Raw genomic sequence first — 25687 nt, forward strand, 5'->3', positions numbered from 1 at the left:
CCCAACCAAAGGTCTTTGCACAGTCAGAATAGAAAAGGACTCCATCCCCTATAAAATAATAAATTTTATAAAATAATAAATAAGTAAAATAATAAAAGTAAAATAATAAATTTTCAAATGATAGACTTACTCAAAACACCTAACAACATATGGCAGGTCCATCTACAAACACTAACACAATTGCTAATACTTTATTCCAAGCCTACCCTGGGGTCTGCTTCTCTACAACACATTATTTTTGACCATTAGAATCATTAGATCTAAATTTGATCATTAGAATTCAAAAGCCTTGGGGGAACCTGGCAAACTACAAAATGGGAGAAGATATTTCCAAAGAACATATTTGATAAAGGGTTAGTATCCAAAATCTATGAAGAACTTATCAAACTGAACACCTAACACAGGGGCACCTGGGTGGTTCAGTTAAGTGTCCAACTCTTGATTTCAACTCGGGTCATGATCTCACAGTTATGAGATCAAGCCTTGTGTAAGGCTCTACACTAGGCATGGAACCTGCTTAAGATTCTCTCTCTCTCTCTCTCTCTCTCTCTCTCTCTCTCTCTCTCTGTCCCTGCGCATGGGTGGCTAAGTCGGTTAAGCATCTGACTTCTGCTCAGGTCACGATCTCATGGTTTGTGAGCTTGAGCCCCACATCAAGCTTTGTTCTGACAGCGCAGAGCCTGCTTGGGATTCTTTCTCTCCTCTCTCTGCCTCTTCCCCACTCGTGCACTCTCTCTCTCAAAATAAATAAATGAACTTAAAATAAATAAATAAATACATAAATACATAAATAAATGAATTCTAGTTAGTTAACATATAGTATAGTATTGACTTCAGGAGTAAAATATAGCACCCAGTGCTCATCACAAGTACCCTCCTTAATACTCATCACCCATTTAGCCCTTTCCCTTCCCACCTCTCCTCCAACAACTCTTAGTTTGTTCTCTATAGTTAAGAGTCTTTTATGGTTTGCTTCCCTCTCTTTTTTTCTTCCTTCTCCTATGTTCATCTGTTATGTTTCTCAAATTCCACATATGAGTGAAATCATATGGTATTTGTCTTTCTCTGGCTGACTTATTTTGCTTAGCATAATACACTCTATCTAGCTTCACCCACATTGTTACAAATGGCAACATTTCATTCTTTTTTCTGGCTGAGTAATGTTCCACTGTATAAATAAAGCACATCTTCTTTATCCATTCATCAGTTAACGGACATTTGGGCTGTTTCTTTAGATTGGCTATTGTTAATAATGCTGCTATAAACATTGAGGTGCATGTACCCCTTTGAATCAGTATTTTTGAGTCCTTTGGGTAAATGCCTAGAAGTGCAATTGCTGGGTCATAGGGTAGTTCTATTTCTAGTTGTTTTGAAGAACCTCCATACTGCTTTCCAGAGTGGCTACACCAGTTTGCATTCCTACCAACAGTGCAAGGGGGTTCTGCATTCTTGCCAACATCTGCTGCTTCCTGTGTTGTTAATTTTAGTCATTCTGACAGGTATGAGGTGGTATCTCATTGTAATTTTGATATGTATTTCCCTGATGGTTTGTGATGTTGAGCATCTTTTCATGTGTCTGTTAGCCACTTGTATGTCTTCTATAGAAAAATGTCTATTCATGTCTCTGCCCATTTTTTAACTGAATTATTTGTTGTTGTTTTTAAAGTTTTATTTATTTATTTTTGAGAGAGTGTGTGTGCCAGCAGGCGAGAGGAAGGAGAGAGGGAGAGGGAAAATTCCAAGTAGGGTCTATGCTGTCAGTGTGGAGCCTGATGTAGGTCTCGGTCTCGTGAACCATGAGATCATGACCTGAGCCGAGATCAAGAGTTGGACACTTAACTGACTGAGCCACCCAGGTGCCCCTGTGTTATTTGTTTTTTGGGTGTTGAGTTTGATAAATTCTTTATAGATTTTGGATACTAACCCTTTATTAGGTATGTTGTTTGCAAATATCTTCTCCTATTCTGCAGTTTGCCTTTTAGTTTTGTTGATTGTTGCCTTTGCTTTGCAGAAGATTTTTATCTTGACAAAGTTCTGATAATTCATTTTTATTTTTGTTTCCCTTGACTCCACAGATGTGTCTAGTAAGAAGTTCCTCCAGCCGAGGTCAAAGAGGCTGCTGCCTATGCTTCTCTCTAGGATTTTGATGGTTTACTGTCCCACATTTAGGTCTTTAATACATTTTGAATTTATTTTTGTGTATGGTATAAGAATTGGTCCAGTTTCATTCTTTTTGTGTTTCTGTCCAGTTTTCCCAACACCATTTGTTGAAGAGACTGTCTTTTTTCCATTGGATATTCTTTCCTCCTTTGTCAAAGATCAATTGACCATATAGTTGTGGGTCCATTTCTGGTTTCTCTATTCTGTTACATTGATCTATGTGTCTGTTTCTGTGCTGGTGCCATACTATCTTGATGATTACAGCTTAGTAATATAGCTTGAAGCTCAGAATTGTTATATCTCTAGCCATGCTTTTCTTTTTCAAGATTGTTTTGGCTATTCACAGTCTTTTGTGGTCCCATTCAAATTTTAGGATTGTTTGTTCTAACTCTTGAAAAATGCTGGTGGTATTTTAACAGGCATTTCATTAAATGTGTAGATTCCTTTGGGTCATATAGACATTTTAACAATATTTATTCTTCCCATCCATGAGCATGGAATTTTTTTTCCATTTCTTTGTGTCCTCTTCAATTTCTTTCATAAGTGTTTTCATAGTTTCAGAGTACAGATCTTTTACCTCTTCGGTTAAGCTTATTCCTAGGTATCTTAAGGTTTTTGGTGCAATTGTAAATGGTATTGATTCCTTGATTTCTCTTTCTGCTGTTTCATTATTGGTGTATAGAAATGCAACAAATGTCTGTACATTGACTTTGAATGTTACAACTTTACTGAATTTGTGTATGAGTTCTAGCAATTATTTTAAGTTTATTTAATTATTTAGAGAAAGAGAGAGAGAGATCAGGAGGGGGCAGAGAAAAAGAGACAGAGAGAGAGAGAGAGAGAGAGAGAAAAGGAGAGAGAGAGAGAGAGAAGATCCCAAGCAGGCTCCAAGATGTCAGTGCCCAGCCTGCTCTGGGTTCCAGTTTCATGAACCATTAGATTATGACCTGGGCTGAAATCAAGAGTTGGATGCTTAACCACAGAGCCACCCCAGTGCCCCAGTTCCAGCAATTTTTTTAGTGGAGTCTTTTGGGTTTTCTACATACAGTATCATGTTGTCTGTGAAGAGTGAAAGTTTTACTTCTTCCTTGACAATTTGGATGCCTTTTATTTTGTTGTTGTTGTTGTCTGATTACTGAGGCTAGGACTTTCAGTACTATGTTAAATAGTAATGGTGAGAGTGGATATCCTTGTCTTGTTCCTGACCTTAGAGGAAAAGCTCTCTGTTTTTGCCCATTGAGGATGATATTAGCTGTGGTTCTTTCATATATGGCTTTTATTATGTTGAGGTATGTTCCCTCTATCCCTACTTTGTTGAGGGTTTTTATCAAGAATGGTATCATACAGAATGTGGCGAAAGCAAATATTTTGAACAAGTCTTACCTAAAAGTGGCAATATTAAGTGTTTTCCACCAAGCAGAAAGAAGTGCTCTTAGGAAAGTTGAAGTCACACTTCAACACATATGAATTGTGACTATAAATTTTAACCTGTGACAATTGTCTCTGAGGTGTGTTGTCAGGGCCAAGATGTATTGCCAGGATTGCATGTAGCAAGCGAACAGGAGTGGGGACAGCCCATGCATAGCATGGAAGTGTGCCTCTTCTTCTCTGACAGTCACCACTGTAATCCCTGAATACTCTTTTGCTTCTTCCCCAGAAAAGCCAGGAATACCCAACATTAAGTCCTTCGTGGGAATTTGCAAGAAAGGCAAAGGAGTCTCAGAGGGGCTTCCATAGGTATTAAGCTGCTTTAGACAAATCATGGGAAAGGTGACAAGATGTGGGCTCTAATGGCTTCTTGGAAGGCACAACAACCTTCGTGTCATTAGAAGATTCAGTGATAGGGTGATTGCCTCTTCCATAGCATGTAACTCAAACTTAAAACTCAGGAAATGCCCAACTAAAGAAATAGTTTCTATTGAATTAACTTTCTTGGAAGGCAAGACTTGTGTTCATAATTATTTTTTTTTAAATTTAATTAATATCTTATCAAAATAATATAACTATTTTAACAACAAAAACTCAAATAGCCCTAAATGCTTATTAAAAAGAAAAAAAATGTGGGGCTCCTGGGTGGCTCAGTCAGTTGAGTGTCCGACTTCGGTTCAGGTCATGATTTTGCGGTTTGTGGGTTCGGGCCCTGCGTCGGGCTCTGTGCTGACAGCTCAGAGCCTGGAGCCTGCTTCAGATTGTGTGTCTCCCTCTCTCTCTACCCCTCCCCCACTTGCACACACACACTCTCTCTCTCTGTCTCTCTCTGTCTCTCGCTCTCAAAAATAAATAAACATTAAAAATTTTTTTTAAAAGAAAAGAAAAAGAAATAGCATTTCCTTGCCTCATAATCCCCTCCCCAGTCTTCCATGCCCCCAAATTTAACTGATGCTTCTTCTTTGTCATTTTCTCCTTTTCTCACTACAACTCCATACCTTTTTTGTCCTACTTTCATTCAGATGGGGCGTGTGGAAGGTTTTCAACTAAGTATGCATATCTTCCATATGAAGTCTGGAAGTCTCATTTTCTTTATAATTCTTCACAGTGGCTGGCACAAGGATTAATCCAAAAGGACAAATTTGTAAACAAAACTGAATGTTACAGAGCACATAGAAGCAAACAGCTGATCTGAAAAAAATTAGAAGAAAGAAATTGGGAAAGTCCCATTGGTAAATCTGTTCTCAGCAATGGCCAAATATCTGTGGTCTGGATCTGCTGCGCATCAATATTCCTGCAGCTCTTCAAGCCATGTGTGAATAAACCACCTCCAGAATTATTTGGAGATCCACAGGAAAATCACAGCATGTGTAATAAATGGTGGCCACTGCCGATTTTCTCATGCAATGTCTCTCTGCTGTCCTAGGCAATAGAGTCACATCTTTTTTTCTGTATGCTCATGGAGAGAATGATCTCTAATGTCTCTTCCTCTTCTTCCAAGGACATAAATCTAGTGGGATTCAGGCTTCACACTTATGACCTCACTTAACCTTAATTACCTCTTTAAAGGTGCTATCTTGGGGTGCCTGCGTGGCTCTGTTGGTTAAGTGTCTGACTTTGGCTCAGGTCATGATCTCACAGTCCGTGGATTCAAGTCTCGCGTCAGGCTCTGTGCTGGGAGCCTGGAGCCTGCTTCGGATTCTGTGTCTCCCTCTCTCTCTGCCCCTCCCCTGCTTATACTCTGTCTCTCTCTCTCTCTCAAAAATAAATAAACATTAAAGAAAAATTTAAAAAATAAAAATAAAAAAATGTGCTATCTCCAAATGCATTCAAATTGGGGTTTAGGACTTTAACATGAATTGGTGGGGAGGAAGGGACACTATTCAATCCATAACAGATAAAAATTATATGATTAAATTTCCAAATATACTACACTGTACTATACTATACTACACTACACTACACTATATTATACTATACTATACTATACTATACTATACTATACTATATTTAATACCCAGGGAGAAAGTCTGGGAAAGTTGAAAGCGGGCAAGTTGAAAACACAAATATTCAATTTTCACTCAATTTTACTTGAAAATCAGATCATGTTTTTCAAAGGAGACATCTCATTGTAAGGCAGGAGAAATGGCACTGGACATCTGGAAATCACATTGTACTTAGCAAATGCCTCTTCTAAGAGGAGGTATCTCTATCTGTTGCAATCTATTTTATAAAAATTCACTAAAAATAAGTCAGAAAATCATTTGCACCTGGAGAACATATACTCTCAATAGCTTCTCCCCACAGATTAATTGTATCTCTGAATACACAAAAGTTGAGTAAAATTTTAACAGTAAGCAGGCTTCCCTTAGGAATTTGTTATATTACTGGAAATTATACAAATAGCTTCCCTGATTTTTTTCCAGAAAATTTTAAAACTGAATTTCCATATGTCTGCCAGATTCTGCAGAGAAAATATTTATCGACAAACTTCGTGGAATTATCTCAACTATTCATGTGGCTGTTAATTTCTCTTAAAGTCTGCATCAATTTACAACTGGACTTTCCTATTTAAACCACACTGATTTAAAAGAAAAGAAAAGCTATTGCACTGTTCTCGTACTCATGTTTAATGGTAGAAGTTTTGTTGCACTCAAAGGACCAGATTTGTCATTAAATTTCCTAAGATACGTAGAAATAGAATTCAGTCTAGAAACATGATGAAAAAATGCTTCTTTTGAAGTTATGAAAATGGTTTATAAACGAATTATATCAACTAATTATGAAATGTGTGGCTCATATGGGACTCTTCATAAACAGAGAGCGGAAGTCCAGAGGGTGGCTGAGGGATGTGAGGTGTGCAAGGCAGGAACAGGGGCCAGTGGTGCTTGCTGCTGATTTTCTAAGCAGGGATGGGATTGATCTCCCAGTAATAGACTCAAGTTATTCAAAATCCAGTCTATTCAGTTTCACAACAGAGTCTGAACCTCAGGATGTGATTTTTGGTAGGTGGTCATGCTTTGATGAATATAATATTTTATGAACGTTGAACTATTAACTTTGAAAAATAAGAGACTGAAGAGAAGCACAGTGTGACAATTAATTTTCAGATTTTTCTTTTAATCACTGCTAACTAGTTTTCCCTCTTTCTCATAAATACGTAAGAGTGTCCATTGTGGAAGTGAGTTCTCCCATAATTTCAGAAAATTTTAGAAATCCACTGCCTATGGATTCACTCACTGAAAAGTCTACACTGAGAGCATGTTTATTGTCTGACCTTATGCTTGGTGCTGGAACAGAGCAGAACAAGCAGACAGCACCTTTGCTCTAAGGAATCCCAGTCTACAGGTACTTCTGTGTTAGAGCTGATTGTGAATGAGGATATACTGGCTTTTTATGAATAACTTCCATTCTGAGTGTCCAGTTCCTTATTTTGATTGTATGGTATCTGTACCTTATAAGGTGCCTAAATATTACAAACATCTCCTTGATCATAACGTGATAGCCAGTATTAAGCTTAAATACTCAAATGATATTATTTCAGTGCTATGTGTGCTCGTATATACACTTGATTTTACTTTATAGTAACATAAAAATTTGGAATATCATTTGACAGATTTTTACAACTCTGAGAAAGACAAAATAAGCAATATGAAGCCACTTGACCATATTCTTGGAGGTTTGTACACCCCACAAAGAGAACCATCTCTTCACACCATTAAATAGACCTGCCTAATTTGAACATCATTGTATACAAAGCAGGGACTATAATAATCAAAGGAGAAGTGTGACCCCAGTCCCTGTTCTAAGAACTGGCATAAATCATAACCTCTTTAAGTGAAAGCCTCCTAAACTCTAGAATGTAATCAAACAATATAATGCCGTCTTATCCCAAAGGCTATAGTAAAAAACAGGTAAGAAGGGAACATAAATGTAAGACCTATTATTTTATTTCCATTGGCTTTCATTTTTTTTATTATTTTAAGTTTATTTTGAGAGAGACAGAGACAGCATGAGCAAGGGAGGGGCAGAGAGAGGGAGAGAGAGAATCTCAAGCAGGCTCTGCACTGTCAGCACAGAGCCAGACAGAGGGCTGGAACTCACAAAACAGTGAGATCATGACCCAAGCCAAAACGGAGAGCTGGGCACTTAACCGACTGAGCCACCCACGGGTCCCTCCATTGGCTTTAAAAACCAAACCCATGATCATTTCTTACTTTTAGGAACAGTGATGTTTAAATCACTTGTCTTCAGATCACCTAGATCTACAATTTGCACTGAAGAGGAAGCACCTTCTGCAGAATTCTTAAGAACTTGGGCCTGATGACTTACTATTTCCTCATTTTTCTCCCATTAAGCTGACCTTTTTCGACCATAGTCTATGTGAAAGAAACCTAGTGTCATTGTCACTACCTCCAGATATTCCTCAGGTTTTTTTTGGAAATATACTTTCCTCAGTATGTGATTTTTGTTTTTACTTCATACAACAGAGCAAATAGTGGTGTTTTTTTTTAATTGTCACAACTGGTATATATTTGAGGCAAATGCAAAAGGTATTTTATTATAGCCCTTCTGCTAGAGATTCATTTTCATACTTTAAAAAAGGGCACTTTATGAGAAGTTTGCAATCTACGTACACCATCGGCCAGTACATACTGGCCTTGAAACTAACTGCAGATATGTGACATGGCTGAGTGTGGGACAAAAGGTGGTAGAGAAAAGGAGGCATTTTGTGTGGAGAGCAACTTCTTTTCCTACGCATAGCCTAAGATATTATAACTTTGTAATTTTTTAAGTTTATGAACATTCAGTTTATCAATTTTATAAAGAATTCAATGGCATACTGATCATGATAAAAAGAGATTCATATGTGGCTACCTCGAATGAGAAGCATCAGTGATGGTAGCCAAGAAAGGGGAAGAATTCATGCCAGCCCTTGTGGATTAGTCAGCCCGAGTGCCTGACTACGAGCATAAGTAGCCCTAAGGTTTGCTAGTCAACTGAAGAAGACAAATTATTCAGGGCTACCCATTGTCTTTGTTTCATAATTTCAAGAGGAAGTGGTAGGCCATGTTGAAAAATAATGGAAGTCACAGATGGCTTCAGAAGTTCAAAGCAGCCTCTGTATCCAGAGCCTTCCCTGAAGTGTCAAGACTCTCCTTTCATTAAGAGCACTTCAGAAAATCATTATAGACTTGGGCTGGTGAATTAGTTTGAGTGATACCAGTTAAGACAGAAAGACAATATGGAAAGCAAGAGAATATGGAGAAGGTCGGACTAGAAGAGACACACTTTATTCTGTCCACATTCCATTGATGAAACCAGTCGTGTTGGCAGGAGGGCACGCTAAGAAATTCGGTCTCTGACTGGCCAGCTGCTTCCCAGAGACAATTCTACACCAAGAAAGGAGAAGCGCATGTTTGATAAGCAGGTAGCCATCTCTGCCCCAGCTAACTCTCCGGCTTAAAAAGTTTGCATGAAGATTTTGTGTATAATTTTCAGTTGAGTTGTTTATGAAATCTGGCACAATATTATTTCCTTGAGTGATTTTTCTGATAAGTGTAAAGTTCTAATTTGAGATTTCATTTCAAATGAGTGAAATGGTAGAGCCAAGATTCCAATATAATTTCTGATTACATTGCAAATCAAAATAAGCTTATCAATTTAAGGAATGTTGCATTAGGAATGGTTTTTGAAGAGGAATTATAGTTGCAAACCAGCTGAGATTAGTCTTTGGTCTTGGCCAGGTCCTAGGTTGCTGAGAGTTCTCATAACAACCAACAATATCAATTGTCCAATAATTTTTCTCTAGTTAAAGAGTTTCCTTGTGCTCCATAGTGAGCAGTATTATTGCTGCTAAGAAAACAAGTCTCCCACTTGATGACAAACTATAAAATGTATACAAATTGGGTGAGGGTGGGGGGATCCAGACAGTTTAAAATAGTATGCTGGTTTTTGCATGCTTGGTTTTAATAACCATTACCACTAATCACCATATCATCAAACCATATAGACCTAAAACCATCATTTGGTAAAATTGCTCCATTTTCATTTAAATGATAAATGGAAGAATTTATATACACAATAAAAACCCACAAGTGGTGCCAGAGGGTTAAGTCCAAGGAGAACATATACTCACTTTTTATGTGTTTGTCTTTGGGAAAAAAGAATTCTAAATATAAAAATAATTTATATGAGGATTAGGAAAGTAAAGCCTATAACTCACTGTCACATTAGGCCAAGATCTAAATTTTAAAAAGGAGATGAGATGTTAACAATCAGCATTACCACAGGATCAGCTGTAGGAGCAGAGCCCAGCAAGAAAAAACACACCTTTCCTCTTCTGTGTAAAGAAACATGCATAGAATAGCTCCTAAATTCATAGAAGTCTATGATTATTACTGGATACAAAAGCTAAAGAAAAGGACACATTGTTTTGCTTACAATATGAATGCGGTTTCTGGGTCCTTCCCTAATGCAAAGGCATAAGCTATCAAACAGCAATCAATTTACCTAGCCAAAAATTTTAAAAAAAAATGGTATTTTAAGCTACTTAATCTTGGTTCAGGATTTCAGATTATACTTTGGTGAAAACACAATGATTTTAATAAGAATCTTGTGTTTCAACCTTCAATAACTATTTTATAATAGACATATTTAAACATTAGCCTTAAATTTATTGTGCAGTTTTAATTCAGTTTAGGAAATTTTTGTGTGTCTGTAGAAAGGTTTTGAATTCAAATTTTAAATATTTTTATTGTCAGAAAAATTAGTAAATTTACCTAATTAAAAAAGCCTTCTATCACTGGTGCACCTGGCTGGTTCAGTCAGTAGAGCATGTGACTCTTGACCTTGGGGTCATGAGTTCAAGCCCCATGCTGGGTGTAGAGATTACTTAAAAATAATTTTTTAAAAGGCTACTATCACTTTATTAACCCATTGGTGTTTAGAAAATTCCAAAAAGTCAGAGTGAAAGTTGTGATCACATTTCAGCAATCTACCTTATGACAGTATAAAATATTCCACAGATCAAAATCTTTTGGTAAAGGATATTCTTTAATGTGAGAAAAAAAGTAGAAATTTGAAAGGATAAACAAATTAGCTTGAAAAACATATTTTTATACACAGTCACAGTAAAATTTTAGAATAAAAATTAGGTTATTTTCATTTAGAAAATACTGTTATGAATACAAAACTTTCTTATATATTTCCTGAGGATATTTGTTAATTCTTTTAAATGTAAGAATTTGCGTTTGGTCAAATGCTTAAAAATATACATTTATTTACAACTATCCAGTCATATTTAGTGGAAAATGGAACTAAATATGAGAAATAATAGAAAAACATTTATATTTTTGCTTCATTTTATTTTAAATTTTGGATTTATTCTGGTACATGATCAAAAGCCCTAAATCTAGAAGTTATCTTATTGCCATGGTATTAGTTTCCTAGAGTTGCTATAACAAAATACCGCAAACTGGGTGGCTTAAACATGGACACATATTGTCTCACAGTTTTGGAGGCAAGAGTCCAAGATCAAGGCGAACGCAGGGTTGGTTTCTTCTGAGGTCTGTGAGTGAAGGATCTATTTCAAGCCTCTGTCCTTGGCTTGTAGATGATCACTTTGATGTTCACATGGCATTCTCCCTTTATGCAAGTTTGTTTCCAAATTTCTTTCTATAAGAACAGCAGTCATATTGGCTTTAGGCCCACTTGATTGCCTCATTTTAACCTGGTAAAAGCCCTGTCTCCAAATAAGGTCATGTTCTGATGTACTAGGGTTATGACTTCAGCATATGAATTGGGTGGGGAGGGGGAAACAAATCAACCCGTAACAGCCATGAATTTCAGTAGTCATGAGTGTGAGTGTTAGAACATATATGATTAAGAGGCAGGTACTCTGATAAGTCATCTTTCCAACTCTTGTGGAAGCAGAGAGTCTTTCTATCCAGGGCATAAAACTGGCAGCCTTTTTGATTTTCACAAGCACAAAGTAATTATACCATATGCTTCTCTGGCTTCCCAAAGTTAATGCATTGTTTGTTAATAAATAGTGTATGATGTCTGCAATCCAGAAATGGAAGGTCATTTTCAAAGTATGCTTTGTGCACATTCAAGATGTCTACTCTTGAGCCAAATGAATCACTGGAGGTCTATCTGAAAGCCCACTATACCAATCAATACTTTGATGTTTGTGTTACTAACCCCTTGCAGGGAGTTGGTCACAGACTTGCATTTTAATTTCAGTCCTTGCAGTTTATCAAGGTGAATATTGAAAACATGCCTTTGAATTTTGATCCTATATTTATACAAAGCTACTACTAATCCTTTTTTTCTGAGTTTGGTAATTAGGAATAGAACTGTCTTTCTCAACAGCCAGTTTGTTTTCCCTTCCCTGGTTATAAAAATTATATAACTTAAAATGTCCTTTTTGCCTTAGTGGATTGTTAGAATTTATGCTGTCGGTAATTATGGTGACTTTTACACTAGGCATATTTGTTTTTCTCCTTTTAAATGTATTATTGTCTTTAAAAAAAAAACCACATAATCAGTGTGCGTGTGTGTGTGTGCGCGCGCGCGCACATGCGTGCACAGGCACACGCGCATGCACCCCTTTGGTGAGTTTCTCTCTAAAACTTTTTGGAAATACTCAGAGGGGATGGGTTAAGAACTTGAAAATTAATTTCACAAGAAAAAGAAACAAATTCCTTCATGTTTCTTCTTAGGTCTATTAACCTACAGTCACACTTATGATGACACAATTACTCTCAATAACTAATGAAAATTGAGCTAATTTTATCTGTCCATAGGCATAATGATTCTTAGACTCTATAAATGTCTGTTATTCCAACTGCATCACATAATTGATAGACAAATAAACCGTGAAATGGTTTAAGTAAATGTCAAAACTGAAATATTACAGGAATCCAAGCTTTAGATCCTGAAAGTTCAAAACTACCTGTTGTTTTAGCACTGTATAATTTATTAAGGATAATTAAAATTAGGTTTGCTAAGGTATTTACATAACTTTATAGCTAAGATTACATTTCCCCAGTGCCTGGACATTTGTCCAAATGCTCAGCAATAAAAGGGAATTTTACATCAAATCTACAAACAAATTCAGTGGCAGAAAAGTTAAATAATATTTCTTTGTTAATATATTTTATGAGGTTAATTTTGCTTGCTTTGACCTATGATATCACCAAAATTTGATGACATTTGAGACTGAATAACATTCTATTCATGTACATTTACAAGTTGGATAGCACTTGAATAAATCCCTTAATTTCTCTTATCCCCATATTCTCCACATTGGATCACTGTATTTTCACATCAGTGATGTTTCATTAGCAAGTGAGTAGTATACTCCTTCTCATTGATTGATGTATAACTTTTAGACATAGTATATCACCAATTGAGTATTAACCATGTTCTTATCTCCTCCCCATGTTTATCTAGGAAAATATTTGGTGTCTAGGGTATTTTATTTATTTTTATTATAAAAGCTGATAGGATCAATCAGAGTGTAATTTTAACCCACAGTTTCTAAGCCAAATTATTGCTTTCTATTTTGTCTGTGATATCTGTGAGAGTTTTGTGTGACAAAGATATTAACTCATCTGACAAATTCCTTCAATTCATAAGAAAGCTCTATAACTCAATAACTTGTCTCACTAATTGAGCTTAATGCCATTCTATCTCATAAGCTATCTGCCTGTGTTTTGATAATTCAGCATTTTTTGTTCATGAGGCGTGCATTTCTCATTTTTCCTGATGATGTGGTTTCAGACCACTGCCTGCCTCACCATTCACCTTTCTGGGAGCATTCTCAGATTCCTTAATCCAAAAAGAGTGATTAAATGGGACTGTGACACCTAGAAATGAGGCAGATAGGTGTCTGTAGGGTTGGGCTACCCACACTTTGACCACAATGTACTCATAAATTCTATACGGATTACACAGTGTTTTATTCTAAAACAGAGGCAACTGATATTCTAAGTCTCAATAGAAAGTCTGAAAGTCTAAATTAGAGTGTGAAAATTCCTACTTCTCAAGTTATAGGCTCACATACTTTCCCAAACCATTCATGAAAGGAAGACATTATAACATGAGTTTGTAATAAAAATAAACCTGTTGTAAACCTGTTGATGTGTTGCAGATTCTTCTAGACCAAATATATCTATGCCAAGATAAAAAGGAAAAGGTAACCAAAACCATGAAAATATATCTTATTTTTTTAAGATTAATATATGTTATTATTTGCAAAGCTCATTTGTCAAAATTGGAGTAAACTTCATGGATTTCTGAATGGCAGTGCCACACTTTATTCCATATACACGATAACTAATTTATATTAATATATATTATCATATTTTCATGCATTCATTATAAATAATATAATAAATATAATCCATTCTGTTTTATATGTATACCTTTTCATAGAACAAGCACCTTTAAATTTGAAGTCCTTTGGTTCATCTTCTCTATATCTATAGTAGCCATGAAAACCTGTCACTTCTCCCCTCCTATTCCGGGGGAGACCTGGAACTAATGTATTTAGAAAATGAAGTAACAATCTGAAAACATTGTAAGTGGTAGCAACCAGAGAACATTGTCAGAGCTTAGAAATTCAACCTCATAATCCCATAACATATACTGTAGATATATTTGGTGATGAGACCATCTGCAACTCCTGGTGCTAACAAGAAACATCTTTACATGACAGACTTAGTTTTTCTTTAAGTACTTTAATCTTATTTTATCCACCCAGAATGTCAGTTCTGCTGTCCTAAGAAATTTAGCAGTTACTCTATGTACTGTTTGCATTAAAAGGTGCTAAAAACAATCATAAGTGGATCATGAATAGTTTCCAGACAATTAAATCCACAGTGTGAGGATGTACAGAAAATATTCTCTTGTTAATTTACCGCATACACATTATTGTTAAAATACATATTTTAAATTCTTCAGGTAACACAACTTTACTGGATTAATAATATACTAAAATAACTTGCAGTGAAGTTTTTATTTATCTAATAGCTTACTTTTATAAAGCTTTAACCTTACCATCTGTATGAAATTATAGTAAAGTGTCTTCCTGGCTCCTATAATTCAATGAGCTCTACCTTTTACAGATGGAAAATGAAATAGGATGCTCATCGAAATGGATGTTCCCATTTTGGCTATAGATTACTAAATGACAATGAGACATAACAAACCAAACTTAAATATACAGATAACTAAAGCTACAGAACTACTGTGACCAAAAAAAAACAAAAACAAAACAAAAACAAAAAAACAGTAGTTGATTTCTTTTTCATGAATTTTTTATTGAGATTTAATTGACATGTAACAATATCTTAGTTTCAGGTGTGCAACATAACTCAATATTTGTATATATAGTGAAATGACCACCACAATAAGTCAAATTAACATCCATCACCACACAAAGTTGTATATATTATTTTTTCTTGTGGTGAGAACTTTTAAGATCTACTATCTTGTAAACTTCCAAATAAATATACAGTATTATTAATGTGTTAATATAGTATTACTAACTATATTCACCATGCGTATTACATCCCAAACCTTATTTATTTTATAACTAAAAGCTTTGACCCCCCTTCACTCATTTGAACCACCCCCCACTCCCTGCCTCTGGCAACCACCAATCTGTTCTATCAGCTAGGTTTTGCTTTATTTTGTTTTAGAGTCCACATATAAGTGAGGTCATACACTGTTTGTCTTTCTCTGACTGACTTATTTCACTTAGCATAATGCCCTCAAGGTCCACCCATGTTGTTGCAAATGGCCAGATTTCCTTCTTTTATGGCTGAATAATACTTATTTATAAATATGTATATAAATATTTACATATTTATGATATTGACATATTATATATTTGTAATATTTTTATATACTGCATTCTTTATCCACTTATCCATCAGTAGACACGTAGGCTGCCTCCATTTCTTGGCTATTGTGAATGATTCTGCAATAAATATAGAAGTACATATTTCTTTTGGAGCATTTTCATTTTCTTCAGAAAAATACTCAGAAGTGGAATTGCTGGAACACACAGTAGTTCTATTTTTAATTTTTTGAAGAACCTCCATACTGCTTTTCATAGTGGCTATACCAATTTACATTCCCACCAACAGTGCACAAGGACTCTCTTTTCTTAACATTCTTAGCAACACTTGTTTCTTGTCTTTCTTATAATAGTCATTCCAACATGTGTGAGGTGATATTCTGTTGTGGTTTTGATTTACATCTCTTTGATGATTAATGATGTGGAGCACTTATTCATAGCCATCTGCATGTCTTCTTTGGAAAAATGCTTATTTCAATCCTCTGCCCATTGCCAATTGTATTGTATTTGGTTTTTTGGTTGTTCTTTTGTTTCTTTCGATTGAGTTCTATGTGTCCTTTATGTATTTTAATATTAATCAATTTTCATACATATTATATGCAAGTATTATCTCCATTCAATAGGTTACCTTTTCATTTTACTGATGGTTTCCTTTGATTTGCAGAAACTTTTTAGTTTAACATAGTCCCACTTGCTTATCTTTGCTTTTGTTGTTTTGTTTTTGGTGTCAAATCCAAAAAAATTATCACCAAGACCAATGTCAAGGAGCTTACCACCTATGTTTTTTTCTAGGAGTCTTGTGGTTTCAGGTCTTATATTCAAATCTTTAAGCCACTTTGAATTAATTGTCTTGCATGGTGTGAGACAGTGATCCAGGTTCATTCTTTGGCAAGTAGGTGTCCAGTGTTCTCGATACCATTTATTGTCTATTGTTGGCTCCTTTATCATAGATTAATTGCTATAAAACCTATGCATATACAGGTTTATATGCATAGGTTTGTTTATGCATAGGTTTGTATATGCATAGGTTTATTTCTAGGCTTTCTATTTTGTTCCATTGATCTATATGACTGCTTTTTGCCAATACTATACTGTTTTGTTTACTATAGCTTTGTAATGTAGCTTGAAATAAGGAAGTGTGATGCATCCTGCTTTGTTCTTCTTTCTCAAAGTTGCTTTGGTTATTCAGGATCTTTTGTGATTCCGTACAAATTTTAAGATTGTCCTATTTCTGTGAAAAATGCCATTGGAATTTTGGTAGGGATTGCATTGGAACTGTAGATTGCTTTGGATAATATGGACATTTTCAGAATACTTATTCTTCTAATTCATGAGCACAAATATCTCTCCCTTTATTTATTTCTTCTTTCACCAATGGCTTACATAACGTTTTCAGTGTACAGATCATTCACGTCCTTGGCTAAATTATTCCTAGACATTTTATTCTTTTTGATGCATTTGTAAATGGGATTGTTTTCTTAATTTTCCTTCTGGTGGTTTTTTTATGAATGTAAAAAATGCAGCAGATTTTTGTATATGATTTTGTAACTTGCAACTTTACAGAATTTGTTTTATTAGTTCTAACAGTTTTTAGGAAAATCTTTAGGGTTTTCTACATATAATACCATGCGTCTACAAATTGTCACAGTTTTATTTCCTTTTTTCTGATTTATATGCCTTTTATTTCTTTTTCTTGTCTAATTATCTGTCTAGGACTTGCAATACTATGCTGAATAAACCTGGTGAAGGTGGGCCTTTTTTATGTTGTTCGTGATATTAGAGGAAAAGGTTTCAGCTTTTCATCATTGATTATGATTTGGGCTGTTGGCTCCAATTGATTTCTTAGAAATTAAACACTCCTAATTTTACTAGATATCTAGCATACTTTCACGTAGGGTGGCTTGTCATGTTCATGTAGTTTCTGCACAGCCTATCTTGAGTGATGACAAATACCCTTCTTGTTTCACTCACTAAACATTGCTCTATCAACCCAAGGGAGGAATCTTTTTTTTCTAGTTTGTCAAAGCAAAGAGAGTATAAAAAATGCAGCTAAATCACTGTACATGATGATGTGGTGGGCCCTCTTTGGGGTCACTCACAACTCAAAAAAGATGCATTAAGAATATGAGAAAGGTATAATTTGGTCCAAGTGGAAGGAGGGTCTTGAAAATATGGTATAGTATGGTGAGAATTAAAGAGAGAAATGCCCCCACTAATAGCCAGCAAAGAGATTATACAGACAGGAAAAGACAAGGAATCCCTAAACTGGAGCCCATTTCTCCATATCCACAGGTCATCAGTGGAGGTAACAAGAAGGAAGAGACCAGGAACCTACACATTATCATTATTTCTCTTCTAACCTCGCTTCTTAACTGATAGATATGAGAAATGGAGAAGGGGGTGGATTGAATGAGATGGAAAAGAATACCCTCAGCACCAGCTCTGCAGTTTCAGAACAAAGATAACTGTGAAGAAAAAAAAAAATATGTGCTGATCTAAGAAACAAAAATGTTAATGAAGCTTTTTTTTCTAAACTATATTTTCATCAAAGTACTGGCAAAGATAAAGATAAAAGATAAAAACAAAATACAGAAAGAAATAGAACAGAGGTTGTCAAAAGTGGAAGTTTTTAGAAATTACTGCATATAACATAAAAAATCAAACGATGTGTCTGTACCTCCGAGGAACGTTGGGAAGATATTAACTTTGTGAAACACCCTGAAAAATGAGTTCATAAGTTATTAGGATGATATTTTATTTTATAAATAAAATAGGCACAAACAAAGAAGGATTGGGAAGAAAAATAATACAAATAAATGACCTATAACCTAGAACCATTAATATACAAAGACTCTGATAGTGGTATGGAAAAGTTAACTTCAGAAAAACTACACAAAATGAAAGCACGGACACAGAGATGAAAGATTATGAGAGAGACATAGGTACGAAGACAGAAATCAGGGTGACTAGGATAACTAGAACAGGGAAAAAACCCTCACAGCTCTAAGAGAGGGCTTCCACATAAATAGGACAGGTTAACCACACTTGTTCCTTATCCTCCCCTCCACAAATCTGCACTGAAATGACAGTACAGTAACAAAAAGTTATTGGTTGCATGTTGGTCCGCATGAATAAAAAGAACTTGAGAAGGTACACCAGAGACAGAGTTCCAGCAGAGTTTTGCATGAAGGAAAATTGATGGATGGCCACGTGCCGCCATGGAAAGGGATATCGAAGAGAAGTTCAGAATTTAGGCCAACCACACACCTGGAAAGTAAGGTCCTCGTTTCAGCCACCCACACTTTCAGTGATTCACTAGCAGGAATCACAGGACTCAGCATATAATTATGTTCACAGCAAAGATTTGTTACAGTGATGCAGAAGGTTTAGAAAGGGAAAAGACACAGGCAGAGCCTGGGGGGAATCAAAATGCAGGCTTCCTATACTCTCCCTGCCTTGTCACACAGAGCATTCGTTCCTTCCATCAGGGAGAATGAAGCAACACATGTGCAACGTTTCTGCTCAAGGAAGCCTGTTTGAAACTAATAGTTTAGTGTTTTTATTGGGGGCCGGTCACATAAACACCCTTTGCCTAGCAGCTACAAAAATTTCAAACTCCCAAAGGAAAGCAGGTACAGGTTTCCCCTGCTATCCAAAAGTAGAGTGTTCCTGTGAAACTTTTTGTAAGCCAAAGAAATTCCAAGAGAATTTTGCTTTTATGAGAAAAGCTGTCACTGTGCTAATAATGTAGGTCTTTCATAAAAGCGAGCTGTGTAACACGAAGTTTCAGAAAGTGGGGTATACCTGGATCCAACATAAATCATAATGTTGGTACAGACAGCCTAGTCATAGTAAAATAACCTTATCAGTTAGTAACAAAGTCCAAGATACCAGATGCCAGCCAAGGGCTAACAATCTGAAGATAGTAGCTTCAGGCCTGCTGTGTTCTCTTCTGTACCATTCTATTCTGAAGCTTTACAAAGATACTTTTTCTTTCTCCACTGCCTTCCCAGATAAGAGAGACTTATATGAAATTGAAATAAGATGTTTTAAACTTGCGACCCAGAACTCATGTAGCACAGAACTGAGGTACAGTACTAAATGCAAGGAGAGTAGGTAAAAGTCTTTTTATTGAGCTGTGGGGTTCTCTGGTTACCCCACTGCCCCAAAGGTTGAAAGATTCTACTCTAAAGAAACCAAGTGATTCCCAAGAAAAAATTACCTTGTACCTCTTCTAAAACTTTTCCAATGAAAAGATTATAAATATTGTGGGTATATTTCTCCAAACTAAAAGCTGATTTATTTTAGCAGGTACCTGACATGGTTTGCTAAGTGTCCCTTGTCTAAAAGCTGCCTCTTCTCCCATTAATGTGGTTTATATGGAAGTGCTTTTTTCCAGCACAGTGAGACCCTGTCCCTTGGTCCAATTTGATTTAGAGTTTGTGCCCAACTCAAGTTGAATCCTTTTCTAGGATATTTTAATTCAGACTGAGGGGAAACTTGAGGTCATTGTCTTCCTGGTGTCTTAAATGATGAGGTGTAAAATTTGGAAATCGTTGGTAACCACATGTTCTGCCATGTGGATTAATTTGCTCTGCAATGGAAGAGAATAAAGTTCAACAACAGACAGGAGGGGCAGCACCGGAGTACCTGGTGTGGAATGTGCCTAACGCCCAACTGCATACTTGCCCATTCCGTGGTTTGGTATTCAACATTTGTCTGAATTCCATAAACCAACCCATTTGCCTTTATTTGTATGCTGTTTGGGGTTGGCTGTTAGTCATTTGCAAATAAAAACATCATTACTAAATATACCACCAAAATAAATCATTCTTATAGGTGAATATTTAAACTTATTTTTAGTTGTATGCATTCCTTCTGGAACCCAAATGACATTTTACCAACATTTTCTCTGACTCAATGATTTCATCTGTAAAATAAAAGGATTGGATACTGGTTTTTCAACCCTGGCTGGGCACAGGGAGTCACCTGGAGAGTCATTTTCTGTTTGTTTTTCTTAATGCCCAAACCCAACTCTGAGTATTTTCTTTTTCTTCTCCAAATATTAAGATTTATCATTATATGATTCAACTTGAATAGTTATGCAATATGTTAGGTTAACCTAAGAGATATTATGGTGGTGAAAGATTTAAGAAAAACTGAATTGGGTCATCTGGGTGGCTCAGTGGGTTAAGCGTCCAACTTCTGCTCAGGTCACGATCTCACGGCTCACAAGTTCAAGCCCCACATCAGGCTCTATGCTGACAGCTCAGAGCCTGGAGCCTAATTCAGATTCTGTGTGTGTCTCTCTCTGCCCCTCCCTAGTCATGATCTGTCTCTCTCTCTCTCTCTCTGTCTCAAAAATAAATAAACATTTTTTAAAAATTTAAGTTTATTTAAAAAAAGAAAAACTGAATTGAAATTGTATAATAGAATGCATATATACATAATTGAATTCACCCATAGTCCAAAAGATAATCGTCAATTAAATATCAAGTTTGTTGTGGTTGTCGTCACCTTTTATTATCATAGCAAGAAGGTAACAAAAGTATATGAAGCATAAATAAATAAATAAATAATATGTAAATAATACCAGTACAGAAACAAGATTTTTGTAGTTTTTAAGGAAAATCTCACTGAGGCAAGAATCTTTTAAAGAAAATAATATGAAATCCAGTCATCTGCAAAGAATTTAAGAATTGTTTTCAAATGTCTATTTTGTCTTAGAAAACAGCTATAAAACAAAGATAAACAACACTTCCAGCGGGCCTTCCAGACCTCCAGCCCAGTATAGAGACTCTGCAAAGTTTAACACACCCAGAGGTCACAGCCTTCTCTCTTCCTTCCCAAGAAAAGAAACAGAAGAGACATGTCTCTTTCTCGTTTTCATCCAAGTCGTAATCATTAAAACTCTTTTATGTGCCATTAGCTTTCTTATTATTTTTACAAATTGAGTCAATACTAATAGAGCATCTACTCTAGAAAAAGCACAGTGCCAACTCCTAAAGAGTTGAAAGAAAAGGAAAAAATGCAACTTTTGCCTTACTCTGAATTTGCAGGCATAGAGAAGAGCTACATACAAAAAACATGGACACCACAAATATATTAATACTAGGTGAGTTAAAAAGATAATAAGATGAAACACTAGAGCCATTGTACGGTGAAGGGTTAGTCTAGAGTTTGAATTCAGGCTATATCATTCCCCTACTTTGTGACTTTAACAGCTTATTTAGTCTCAAGTTCTTTATTTTCAAAATGGAGATAATGACATCTATTTTGAAAAGCAGTAAAAAGAATTACATTGAAACATGCAACACGAATATCACATTACCTAAGAAAGAGTATTTACTAAACAAAAGAATTATCTTAGTCAAGGATCTTTTGATGGTAACTTTCAAAAAAGAAAAACAACCAACATTATCTTAATTGGTATTATCTCAAGGAAATTAAAAAATGAAGTTTATTAGGCAAGCAAAAAAGGAAAGAAACCAAGAACTAAGCCACTGGAAATCTAAGTAGCTATTCTGAGAATTGTTTCTCTTACTTTCCCTCTTCCTCTCTGGTAACGTAGACACAGTACATACAAACACACTTGTGACCTGCAAAAAAAACTCCTAGCCACCTATCAAGAACCAGTTTAGGGGTGTCTGGGTGGCTCAATGGCTCATGGGTTCAAGCTCCATGTTGGGCTCTGTCCTGACAGCTCAGAGCCTGGAGCCTGCTTCAAATTCTGTGTCTCCCTCTCCCTCTGCCACTCCCTGCTCACACTCTGTCTCTCAAAACTGAATAAACATTAAAAAAAAGAACCAGTTTAAATATGATTTGTTTTGTAAAGTGTTCACAAATCCCCCCAAATAAGAATAAATCACTCTTTGCTCTCTATTCCCTTACAAACTGTATATTCTGTATATTCCTATCTGCATTCCCATACATACATACATATATACATACACACTGGTACATACTCTGTGCGGGTCTTTTCTCTTTGATAGCGATCAGAGTGAAAACCTCAGAACCTGTGACTACAGAGACCTCTCAGAGCCAGTTTGATCTTCTCTACAAATGGGATTTCACACTGTTGCCTCTTCCATTTCTTAAAGTACATAATTCTTCCTTTCCGGTTTCTGTTGACTAAAAATTTTGGAAGAGGGTGGATGGGAGGTTTTGACTCAGTCTTTCAGCTGGTTGTAGTCAAATGTTGGTTGTGGCTGGAGCAGGTGACTGGCTGGTATCTGCTTTTTAAATGTAGTCCGAGAGCTTGTCCATGTTGGGTGGTTTGGGCTTCCTTAATACATAGATTCTCTATGGCAATTGAATTGCTTACAAGGCAGTTTCGTGTTCCAGTACTATTGCTGCATAACAAACTATCCCAAAACTTAGCGACTGAGAACAACAAAGATCATTCATTTGCTCATGAATGATTTCAAATTTCATGAATCTGAAATTTGAGCAGGACTAAGCACATCAGCTAAAGTCACTCAAGAATTCACTCTCAAGCCAGCTTACTCACATGCTGACAGATTGGTGCTGGCTATTGGCTAACAAGTCAGCTATCACTATGGATAAGGGTCCCAAGTGTACCTTTTCATTGGCCTCTTGGACTTCCTCACAAATATGGTGTCTGGATTCCAGGACCAAGAGTCCCATAACAAAGGAATTTTATGACATTTTAAAGTCTAGCCTTAGAAATCACAGCACATCATTAATGCCACTGTCTATAAGCAAGCCACAAATATATCAGAATTCAAGAGAAAGGAATTAGGCTCTGCCTCTTGATGAGAGAGGAGTATAAGATTCTAAAAGAACATAGGGAATGGGAAATTTTGTTGAGGATACTTTTGGAAAACACAATCTTCCACAGCATATCTCTAAGAATATGGAAAACCTTATCTGAAATGTGTGGGATTTGTTATATTTCAAAAGCCAGAATTTTTTTACCTTTTAGAAATGTAACATGGTATACGTAACGCTTTTTGTGTAAAATGACCTTAAATCTGGGTAAGCAACTACAATAAAAATAGTAGTATTTTTGCAGTGCTGAGCCAACCATTGTAAGTAAATAAACATTACAAAGAGATTTACGTCTGTTCAGATCATGTTTTGCCACCAAGTGAGTTTTCCACATATTTCCAAAAAAATAAAAAAACAACATTTCCGGGGCTTTTTGGGTTTCAGATTTGTCAATAAGTGATTACACAACAAATTACAATGTTTAAGAAAACATTAGTGTCTTGGAGAGCTCTCATGGCTTTATATCTTTAAAAACTGTATTTCTTTTTTAATTATTTATTTTTTAGGTCACAAATTTTTCAAGGAGTAGTATCAGTTTCTAATGTTTATATCATGCTATGAACTGAAAGCAGAATATTAATTTGACATCTGAAGATTGCCAAGATTTACGGGGGAAAACTTTCCAAAATTGCATTGACAATAATCTATGAAGAGTATCTTCCATCCAGAAATAATAAAGAATATGAAGGGAAAAATGGTATTAGAGAAAAGTGAGGTTCTTCCACCAGCATCGACTCATAATGTCTTTCTGGCAACACTAATATGTTTCAGAGGAATCTCAAGAGCCATTTGTTGTTGGCAGCGCTAAGAGAATCACTCTTCCTATATTTTTTAACACCTTTCAATGTTTACTATAAACATTTATTGAGGTGAATTTAATAATAGTTAAACATTGAGATCAAATTTCAGGTTTCCTGTAATGCTCCAGAGGCTCATTGCAATCTTCATCCTCAGCTGTAGTGTAAACTGGCCGTCGATTTTAATACCCTAACATCTAGCATCTGGCCAAAACATGTATTTTGTCACCTTCTTAAAGTTTAAACTGGGGGCGCCTGGGTGGCTCAGTGGGTTGAGCGTCCGACTTCAGGTCAGGTCACGATCTCACGGTTCCTGAGTTCGAGCCCTGTGTTGGGCTCTTTGCTGATGGCCCAGAGCCTGGAGCCTGCTTCGGATTCTGTGTCTGCCTCTCTCTCTCTGCCCCTACCCCACTTGTGCTCTGACTCTCTGTCTCTCAAAAATAAATAAATGTAAAATATATAAAATAAAAATTTAAAAATAAAAAATAAAGTTTAAACTGTATGGGGCGCCTGGGTGGTTAACCCTACGACTTCGACTTGGGTCCTAATCTCAAGGTTTGTGGGTTTGAGCCCTGCGACGGGCTCTGAGCTGACAGCTCAGAGCCTGGAGCCCCCTTCAGATTCTGTCCTCCCTCTCTCTGCCCCTCCCCTACTCATGCTCTGTCTCTCTGGCTGTCTCTCAATAATCAACGTTAAAAAATTTTTTAAATAAAGTTTAAACTGCAAAACTGCACTCTTATTTAGAAAAATTCTCTTGACTACCAAAGCAAGATAAGTAAGAATGAGTTAAATATTACTTGATCTTTAATAATTTTCATTTTTGAAAAGCACAGTGTTACAGTACCCACTTTACACTAGTTTAAATTTTTAAATCAACTTTTCTTTAGATAATTAAAAAAGTAGGGCGCCTGGGTGGCGCAGTCTGAAAAAAAAATTAAAAAAAAAAAAGTGACAGGATCATTTTAAAGGCTCTAATTTTAAGGTCTGGAAAAATTTTACATAGTTACTTAAACCCCACTTTCTACATGAGACAACCAAAGCACAAAGTGGCCAGGTGATTTGCCCAAGCACATTTCTACTATAGTTACTGAATTTTCTCTATTTTTCTCAATAAATTCATTTCAAGTAAGCCAAATGAGACTTTTTTGTTATAAAAGTTAGCAGAAACTTTGCGCTTGGCTTCCACACATTTTCACAAACTAAAAAAGAGGAATTCCTTTGACAGTATCTCTTCAACAAAACCTTTCTTAACATCTTTTTAAATCAAATAATTATTAATAGTATGCATAGTTTTCCTGATAAATAAGTGATTTCTTAGGTGATATTATTCACTCTGTTTAGTAACAAAGTTAAATTAAGGAAAAAGCAGCTGAATAAAATATTCAGTGCTTGAAAGTTTAAACTGTATCAACAAAACAGCACGTAAAAGATTTTAGGTTTTATTTTTCCAAAATGAGTCTCAAGGATTTGTGCAGTTTGGATCTGATATATAATTCAGCAAAGCGTGAATAATAAACTGAATTACATTTCTCTTTTTTTTGAGATCTAATTAGGAAAATTCTTAATCATCATCACATTTAACACCCTTGATTAATGTTTTTGTGGTAAGCTTTACTTGGTTTTCATTTTGACAAATTAT

This window comes from Lynx canadensis, chromosome B2 (assembly GCF_007474595.2).
Source record: "Lynx canadensis isolate LIC74 chromosome B2, mLynCan4.pri.v2, whole genome shotgun sequence".
In the NCBI taxonomy this organism is placed as follows: domain Eukaryota; kingdom Metazoa; phylum Chordata; class Mammalia; order Carnivora; family Felidae; genus Lynx; species Lynx canadensis.